This window comes from Pinus tabuliformis, chromosome 4_2, assembly GCF_031772625.1.
Source record: "Pinus tabuliformis cultivar Carrire ecotype Pingquan chromosome 4_2, CPIR1, whole genome shotgun sequence".
Lineage (NCBI taxonomy): Eukaryota > Viridiplantae > Streptophyta > Pinopsida > Pinales > Pinaceae > Pinus > Pinus tabuliformis.
Genome location: NC_142304.1, coordinates 748912463 through 748922633, shown reverse-complemented (window position 1 = coordinate 748922633; position 10171 = coordinate 748912463).

Genomic DNA, 10171 nt, shown 5'->3' with positions numbered 1-10171 from the left:
ACCCTCATCAAATTTAATTCATAAATTATACGCCACTGTTTTGAAGCATACCCAAGTGTATATGTGCTTCCTCTAAATACAACCTCTGTATAAATCTCAAAACATTGAATGATAAAACTAAACCATTGAATATCAGTTCCAATTAGAAATCATGTTATGAATATAAAAAACTATATATATGTCAACTCAAATGTTGATCATCTATCTAAAGAAGTTGTATTAATGTAGGAAGAGACTCAAATGCAACAAGAGTTTAGAAGAAAAACTTAGATTGCATTTTCAAAAATATCTTTATATTGATATGGAAAGTGATAAAAAATCACAAATGTGTTTGTTGGTTTTTTGTGTAGTTGTTGCAATAGTATTTTAGTCTTAGTAGTAAGGCTTAAAAGAGATTTTGTTAAAATTTTCCCATTATAACTTAGGAATAATTTATTTAAGTAGTGACATAATAATTTTAGATGCTTATATTATATATGTTAATATTACATATATAAGTAAATCTATATAAAAAGTAATTTGGCATTATTATATATATTTAAAGCACAAAAAATATGATAAAATAAAATGTAATTGTTTAAATTTTAAAAAAAATTAAGCAAACTTTGTACATTAATTTTAAAAGTTAGGCATTAATTAAAAGTGAAATATGATTTTAAGGCACACACGTACAAATGAAAATTCGATAATTATTGACATTTGATGTGTACTATTTTTCATAAATATTGTGATTTAACATGTGTTTGGTAGCATGCCTAGAATTTCAAAAAACAATTTCCTATCAATTGAAAATTTGGAGACGGGTGTTGGTTTTCCATGCCTATCAATTTACGTTTTCAGTAAGTTTATGACTGTCATTTTTTTCTTTTGTGTTACATATTAAAAAAATTAGCAAGAGTTCCTGTAGTTTGACATTCTCCATATGAAAAAATCTTCCAGTCTTCCATCATGGCCACCAAAACAACAAATTTCTTGCTGGTTTGCAGTTTGTGTCTCATGCTCATCCCTACAGTCTCGAGCTGAGCTTTAAGTTGCAATAGCTGCATCCATCAATCTAAACTGACACTAACAATCCCAAGCCACCAAGCGTGGGGCAGACTAAGAAGTATTCCATATTCCAGGTCACATGACCATCTAGAAAGACACACTAACAACCAAAAAAACCCACCCCTTGCTAGGTCCACACCACTGCAAACTCTCTTTTTTTTTTTTTTTTTTCTTCTTCTCAATTTTCTTAGAAAACTCTCACCAAACAAGACGAAATCATTACCGCACTCATCTTCATATTTCAATTAGAATTTTATTCACTTCACATCTCATCTCAAGACTGAGTTTCGATAGTCGTTCTCTTTCTCTTCCATGAGGAAAAGTCAATAACAGTTGACATGTGACTTCTACATTAAATCTTACTAGGTTATATTATTTAATTATCACTAAATTAATTGATTGATTAAGCAAGATAAATATATTCTTCAAAAATATAATGTGTTTTTCTTCTGAAACAATTACTCATAACTATTAAGTCTAGTCAAAATAGGCCAGTCATGGTAGATTTATTTTGCGAATTTTACAGGAAAAAACTAGCGTGCAACGATAAAAGTTCAAACGAGAACCATGAAAGCACATGTTGTCAAAGATAGAGCAAATCCAGTTTACGTCAAAGATGAGGGGCATGGTTGAAGGTATGTCTTACGAAGAAATCAAAGAGGTGTATGTGGGAAGTACCAGATTACTTTAAAGGAGTGGGTGACTCAAATGCCAGACTCATGGCAAGTTCTAATTAGACACCTTCAATCCAGTAGGGAGTACAGATTTGCATGTTCAGAACTCAAACTACACTTGATTTGCTGCGAGGCTGCAACAGTTTGGTTTTACACTGAGGTTTGTTGCAGCCACTACACTTGATTTGCTGCGAGGCTGCAACAGTTTGGTTTTACACTGAGGTTTGTTGCGGAGCTGCAACAAATGTGTTTTACAGTGAAGTAATGAACATCATATACAACCAAATTCCAATACAAATCCACCCGTACCAATTTAACATTCAACATACAATAGTTGCGTTCAGCGAGATCATGGAATAGGTAAATTGTAACATTGCAATTTCCATGTCTTCATCATATTAAATTTGCATATCATTAGTATAAATTTACATATCATTAGTATGGGGTGAGCAGCGAATGGTAGCTCGAGACTTTCTTCTTTTAATGGGTAGTAGGCAATGGGGAGCTGGAACATTTAAAGATTTTTTACTTTCAAAATGTGTTATGTACCGGTACTCTTATGAAATAGGGCATTATAGATTTTTATGTTTTCCCAGTGAAATTAGACGTTGTTTTGAGGTGTTGGAGAAGTATACCAGAAGTCAAACTTGACGTGGAAAATATTTCCTTGGTCGTCAAATACGTTTTGAAATCAAAAATACCTGTCAAATTCTAGGCCTATTTGATATATATATATATATATATAATAATAATAATAATAAATTTTTGATAAATATTGAGATTTTATGTGTGTACTATTATTTATTTTCTATTTTTAAATAATTTTTATTTTCAAAATCTATTTCTAACTTTATAAAATTAGCCATTTTGTTTATATGAGCTAATAAAAAAGATAAAAATAGAAATTTTAAATTATTTTTTATTTTCAATATATTTAGTTCAATAATTATTTTTTTCAAAATTTTAATAAATATTATAATTTTTTTTTTAATTTTACTAATTGTAAAATAATTATATTTTAAATCAAAATATTTTGATTGTAAAATAATTACAATATAAATGTAGATTAGATTTATAAAATTTTAATGGTAAGATACTAAATTTATATAATTTTTTTTAATAATAAATAATGCTTACATTAAAATTAACATTAATATCATTCAGATTTAACTAAATCCCCAGCACATTTTTACAAGAATTATAAAACTTGCTTTATAAATTAAAAAAAATATATATAATTTTTATATCATTTACTTTATACATGAAAAAAAATTATATAATTTACTCAGGACATTAAAAGAAGAAAATGACGAGAATTCACGGCGTTCTATTCATGATCCATAGGGCTGACGGCAGGGTTTGGAAAGTGCTACGTGTTCAATCTATGCTGCCATGTATTTTGGAAGTCTGGGAACTGACGTGACGTGAATCCCCCTTCAGTTCGAATTCCTTTGTGTATGGATTAGTTCACTATTTTCACTTCATGCATGGGTCAATGTTGTATTTTAGATAACCCTTTTTATTATATTTTTATTTTATGATTATAATTTTTGGAAAGGCAGTGATCTTTGGTTATTTCAAATATACTTTAAATGTATAAAGTGTTTATAATAATATTTTTTAATATATTTTTATTTGAAAATATAAGGGATTTGGATGTTTTATTATTTAAAACATGTTTTTAAATGTATAAATAGATTTAATCCACTAAAAAAAGAAAATTTTATAAGAGGATGCATTTATGAATTTTAGGTTAAATTGATAAAAAAATATGTTAGAAAAGGGAAACAACATCGAATAATTAAACTATGCTTTAACTATACTCAAAATTTATTGGGCGAATCTTCGACATGATGTTGGGAAGTACATCTGATCATGCACTGCCTACGCTATTGTCAAACTGACCATCAAGAAGCAAAGCCTCTATACCCCGCTGCCTACCCCTAGTCAACCTTGGGAATCCATCTCCATGGATTACATGTCAGGCCTTCCTTCTACGAACCATGGAAATGACTGTGTTTTTGTGGTCGTCGAGAGGTTCTCGACAATGGCCATTATGGCGGCCTACAACAATAATATAACAGCAGAAGCCACTGCTAAACTCTTCTTTGAACGAGTGTGGGTACACTTTGGGATCCCACAGTTTATCATCTCATATCGACACAACAAGTTCCTCATTGCATTTTGGTCTAGTCTCTGGTCAACACTGGACACCAAACTCACTAAGTCCACAACCTTCCATCCTCAAACTGATAGCCAAACAGAGGTTGTCAACAGGATGTTCGTACACATTCTGTGCAAGTACAACTCAAAGCATCCACATAGATGGGACAAGAGCCTCCCTTATGTTCAGCATAGCTACAATCGGGCTCTCCACAGCTCGACTGGCCACAACGCTTTTCAGGTGGGCTTGGGATTCCAGCCACCATGTCCCATTGATGTGGCCATGCCATTTGCAGCTACTCACGCAGATTTGGCTCATGTCTATTCTGAAACAGATAAGGCCAACAACTTCATTGAGCACATCCAACATATTCGCCAATAATTCCATGACATTCTTGAGAAATCAAATGCCATGTACAAGGAGTGACGTGATCAACATCGGGTTCCACACAAGTTTCAGGAGGGAGACAAAGTCTAGTTGCATTTTGCAAAAGGAACACCTTACCGGAGACTATCGGAAACTCAGACCACTCCGATATGGTCTTTACACCATTACCAAGGTTGTGGGAGACAATGCATTTGAGCTTAGCATTCCCCCATTCCTTGGCCTACACCCAATGTTAAATGTGGACCGCCTTCAGCCATACTTTCCATCATTACTAGACACATCTGACATTGCAGAACATCTCACACCCACAGAGTTATATCCAGATTGCGTGGAACAAGCTGCAATTGATCGGATCATGGACACATAGATCAAGCACACTCACCAGCAGAATATCGAACTGTATCGAGTTGTCAAAGCATGCCAACTCCTTCACCAAGGCAAGTGGCTCACCAAGGACCAAGTTCAGTAGAAGTTCCCTCATCTCCTGGAGGAACTCAACACAATGGGGACCATTGCTTCCTAAGGGGGGAGGAATGATCCAAGTGGATATTGGTGGCCACCCGCCAATTCCACTTGGAACCCCACCATTGCTTCTTTGAGTTTTTTAGTTTCCTTAATTGTTGCACAATTTACTATTTTTAACAGTTTTTTGGGTCGTAAACTTTTAGAGCCATTTTGAGGCCCTAAACGTCATTTTTTTGGAAATATACCATTATCAAAAGTTTATTTAAAATCATCTTTTCCATCGTAGTCCTCGAGGAGATCTTTCCAATGGGCTATCATACACATCAAACGGAGATAATATGACCAAGTCGCGACCCCGGGAAGTTGGCTATCCAACTCACCCCAACAAGGCCCATAAACTCTTGGTGTTACATCTCCTCGGGTTAGGGTTTTGGTTGTTTAGGGTTTGCTCTTATTATTCAATAATAAAAAAACCCTTGAGCCTCATTGTAAGGAAATTCAGAGGCATGTAACCGCCACATCTCTTCTCAGAGATAAGCTACCAACACCTTAGCTGGTTTATTTCCATTCCTGTTTGTAAGCATATTTCAGTATTTTACATTAATGAAATGAAGTATTATTTCCATTGCATCTCTATGTTTACGATTATCTTCGTAATTTGTTGCATTCCTGTTTAAATCCGGATCACAACAGAACCCATAGATTTATGGAATATCACCTTCAAATCCAAGAGGGGCCGTTTTGAGTCATTATCCATGCCTTTCAGGTTCAAAAATGCCCTTGCAAATTTTATGAGGCTGATGGATGAGATCTTGGAACCCTTCACCAACTTGTTTTTGGTTGTATATCTAGAGTACATCCGCATCTTCCTCAAGGTTTGGGAAGAGAAACTGCAACACTTTCGGGGGTCCTTCAACCCCTGTGACAACACAAACTATGTGCTAACTTGGAGAAATACACCTTTAGCATGAGCCACATCTACTATCAGGAATACATCATTGACAAACAAGGTGTGCATGTGGATCTGACTAAGATCCAAGTAATTCAGGATTAGCCAGCCCCGATCACTCTAACAGGCCTTCAAATATTTTTGGGTCTTAACAATTTTTATCGAAGTTTCGTGTTTGGATTCTCTCATATCACTTGGCCTCTCAGTCAGGTTACCAAGGGTAGAGTGAAAGTTTTTCTTTTTTTGGTCTGAGTCCCAATTGAAGGCCTTCATTGAGTTGCAACAAAACCTCTACTCTTGATGTAGGAGCATTCAACCAAAGGAAAATCATTGTATTTTAGTAGACATAGGGGGGTCATGTGTTTTAAAGAAGTTGGATTCCTAAGTGTTGAATTAATGTAATATTTAGGCTTTTGAGTGAGTAGGATAGGAATTGATTAAATGTTGTGAGGATGTTTGTAAATGCTCTTGAATGAAGGAGAACATGAGTGGTTAATAATGACAAAATAGTTAGAAGTCAATTATAACTCTTAAGCTCGTTTCATGATTCGAGGAACTAGATAGGACATTTAGGAGTCAATTTAGTAGATTGAGGATCTAAACGAGGAAATTAGTTATAGAGTCCTCTGTATAAATGTAAGCCTACAGGTAGAGTCTAGGAGAGGAGGCCACTGGTATTGAAGATCAAGCCTGTGAGAGATAGAAAGTTTCAATATGTAATCATTTGTTTATACTTATAGATACAAATGTTTAATTCCTAACTGTGTAAGTGTGTGAAATGAGTATTTAATGAATGAATTACATGTAAGTGATGAATTTGTAGGTTCTGTAACCAAAGGTTGCAGGCAGAGTTCTATAGATACGCAGAGGAGAGAATGATTCAGAGGAATCATAAGGGATCTTTGAATCCAGCTGAAGGATTAAAGTAACCTCTGGAGAGGTAGCGAAGGGAGAATTCGTGGAGTTAAGCTTAGAGGAAGTGGAAGAGTGGAAAACCAAAATTGTGAAGAAAAACCCAAAACTACAACGAAGAACACTGAAGGACAAAGTAAAGTCAAAGGAAAGGAACGAGCGGAGAAGTGAAGAGGTGATGCATAAGAACCGTTAGATCTCATAGATCAATTGTCATCGCATGAGAGAAGAGCGCAAGAGATAACTGATGAAAAGGCATGTTTATAAGCGGAAGTGGTATTTCGGGTGAGGTTTAAATGGTAAGTGGTATGGAAGGGTGAGCGCCTGATTCCACTCACCATTCAACACGTAGCACAAAGGTGGTGAAGGGAAACTGCTTTATCGGGCGGTTAATCCCCGTGCTCGTTGTCTATCCGAAGCCAACATCAACTGTTAGATATGAAGAATGAAGATCGACGACGGAGGGTTGTCGTTCCATTTTGTTGATCGGGTGAAATTCCTACTCTTAGATCAAGTCTAGATCGGTGGTCATAACTTGATCGCTGATCCGAGTTTGAATGGAGAGCACAATGGAAAGGTGATGGATGAGTGCTGACCCGATGACAATTATGAACGTGGATTTATAATGTTTCATGTCCGGCCTATGTGTTTGGCCGGGTTATTCCTTTGTATTCCGATATAATTTGAAGTTTCGCATTTAAAGGTAAGTTTATGCGATAAATGCTATGTAATCAATTTTTAAAGAGGGAAGGTTATATATATATATATATATATATATATATATATATATATATATCTGTGTGTGTGTGTGTGTGTGTGTGGTGAAAAGGGTTAGCGAAAGCTTATACTAAGGTTTATGGAAGTTCATGAGTCCCGATAGAAGGGTTTAATGAAAGGCTTTAGTAAAGTCATAAATGAAGGCTTGAGGGTTGATTAAAATCCTAATAAGTGGATATTGCCTAACGGTTGGGCTATGTTGGGTTTTAATAAATTATTCCGCACAAATTAAGAAAGGGGTCCTTAACCATTAATGGTTGAGATTTTGAACTCTCAGAGAGTTAAAATTCCTGGGACAAATTTATTTATGCATTGTAGATGCATATTGTGGGTGTAAGTAGGGTAACCCTGCATCATTTGGTATCAAAGTAGAATTTTAATTGAAACAATTGGTGTTAAAACAAAACAAAGAATTCTATGTGAATGAATTAAGAAAAAAGTTATGTTTCAAAGATGTTTATGCAGGCAAGGAAGGATCAGATTCTAATTTGACAGAAAGTAAGCACACAGAGGTGATGTGTAGCAGAACTTGCAGATGTAAGAAACAAAGGACAATCCATTCAAGGTACAAGTGGAATGGTGAAACAAGATCATGCTGAGATATTGAAGGTGAGGTGATATGTTCTGTTTTGATTTAAGAATGTGTGTTTATATATTGATATGGACATGACAACATAAGAAGGTGTGAAGGTTGCAGCAATCTAAAGCAAAGAGTGCTCAATTGGTTCCAAAGGAAAGAACCAGAGAGATGCTAAAAGATTGAGCTCAAAGGAGAGAAGCTTAGTGAGGAATTTGTAGCAAGAAGGAGACTTGTTACTGCAGAGGGATTGTTGAAGATCACAAAGGCAATTCCACAGAGGATGTGGGTAGAATTGGTAAGGGATCAAGGATGTTGGTAAGACTTTCTATGTGAAAGAAGAGGTGGTTAGCACCAAGTATTTCATTGTGATTGAAATACAAGAGGAAACTCATGTTCTTGAGAATTGCAGATGAGTTGAAGCCTAGAAGGAGCAGAGAGAAGTGCTCAAACGAGGTTCTAGAGATAGAGAACCAAGGGCTTGCCAAAAGACCAAGTACAAAGGAAATCTTGGTGAGATAAGTTGCAACAAGGAGGACTTGTTGTTGCAGAGGATTTAATGTAGATCATAGTAAGTGAGTAAGGAGCTCATGAAAATAGAGAAGGAGAAGATGGCTATTGAAATTCATAGCAAAGGTTCTGAGGAAGACCACAACAGAAGAAAGGTGAAGAAAGAGGATGCCAAGGCAAATGGCAAGGGGATGAGTCAAGAGGAAATTGACAAAGAGATTGTAGAGTTAAAAGAACAACTCGATTCATTAGGGAGAATACTAGAGGAAATCCAGAGACAAGGTTGGGTCTTAAGGAAGAACCCAGTGAGGTCGCATAAGTTGTAGAAAAGGCTATAGCAGAGGCAAGTAAGATGGCTGATGGAAAAACTCAAGGAAGCTGAGTTGGAAATGAAAATGGAAGGTTCCATTTGTGAAGCAGAACAGGGTGAAGTTCTGAGTGGGGATGAAGACTTGAAGACTAAAACTTTAAGTGAGGCCAAAGGGTCACATGGTTTTAAATCTGATAATTTGTGTATGTTTGCAGGTGAAACATGTAAAGAAGGACAATTTGCTGATATTGTCATAAAGGAGGAAGAAGACAAGAAAAATCTAAATTCCATTCTGGAAGAAGATGAGATAGATAGGTCTCATATACAGTTGGGGAAATATATGAAGCAACTAAGTGAAGGGCTTGAGGAGATTGAAGAGGAGACCATCGAAGAATTTCTGAATCATATGAAGGATTTAGAACGATGAAGAGATATGATAGTTGAAACATCAAGTGGGAGCACAGGGTCTTATGTTTTTACGACTGATAGTTTTTCTGTGGATGCAGAACAAATGCAAGAGAATATTAATGCAGATGGTGAGACAAGGATAGCTCTTGGAGAAGGTAAACAGCAAGAGATTAAAGGCAAACTTGAAGAAGAGACTATGTTAGCTGAAAACATAGTAAAGGATCATCAATTCGTCATGATGATAGGCACAGTGGAAATAACCATGGAAGCTGTTGAGACAGACAGTAGAAAAGAAGGACATCTACTGAAAGATGTTAAGAAGGAAGAAACCTATGCAGAGGATCAGAAATCTTTTGGAGCTATCAAAAGGATGGAAGAGTGTCTTTCAGAAGATGAATACTTCGGAGTAAACAATAAAGGAGAATATCTCTTAAATGAGAGAAGAAGTGATTTATTGCAGTAGAAAGAACTTAATAATGCATTGATGTTTGAAACTATTACAACACAGAGACAATTTCTTGTGGGAAAAAGAGATGAAGTTTAGCTTGAAAAACTGATATGTGAAACAACAGTTGAAACTATTGAGCCTTGTAATTTTCAAATTGACAATTCATTTATAAATGCAGGGATTATAAGTGATGATGAAGTACTTGAAAAGTGTCACAGAGAAATTTCATTGTTGGAATATTTGCTGGGAAATTTAGAGTATGACAGTGTGATTGTAGAAGAAGGAGTTCACTACAGTGGACAAGAGCAGGAAGACATCATTAGAATAGATGATGTGGGGTAGAGACTAGCTCACAGTCTCATGAATTCTTTTGAGAATTCAAAATAGCATACTAATGTGCTGGCAGAGGAGGAAGAAACATAGTAGCAAACTGAATTATTTCCAAAGGAGGATAAGGCACAAAAGCCTTATGTTTTTTATTTTAACAAGTGTTTTGCGAGTGCATGTTTAGTTGCAGATGCTGGAAGAAATTTGGCACAGATG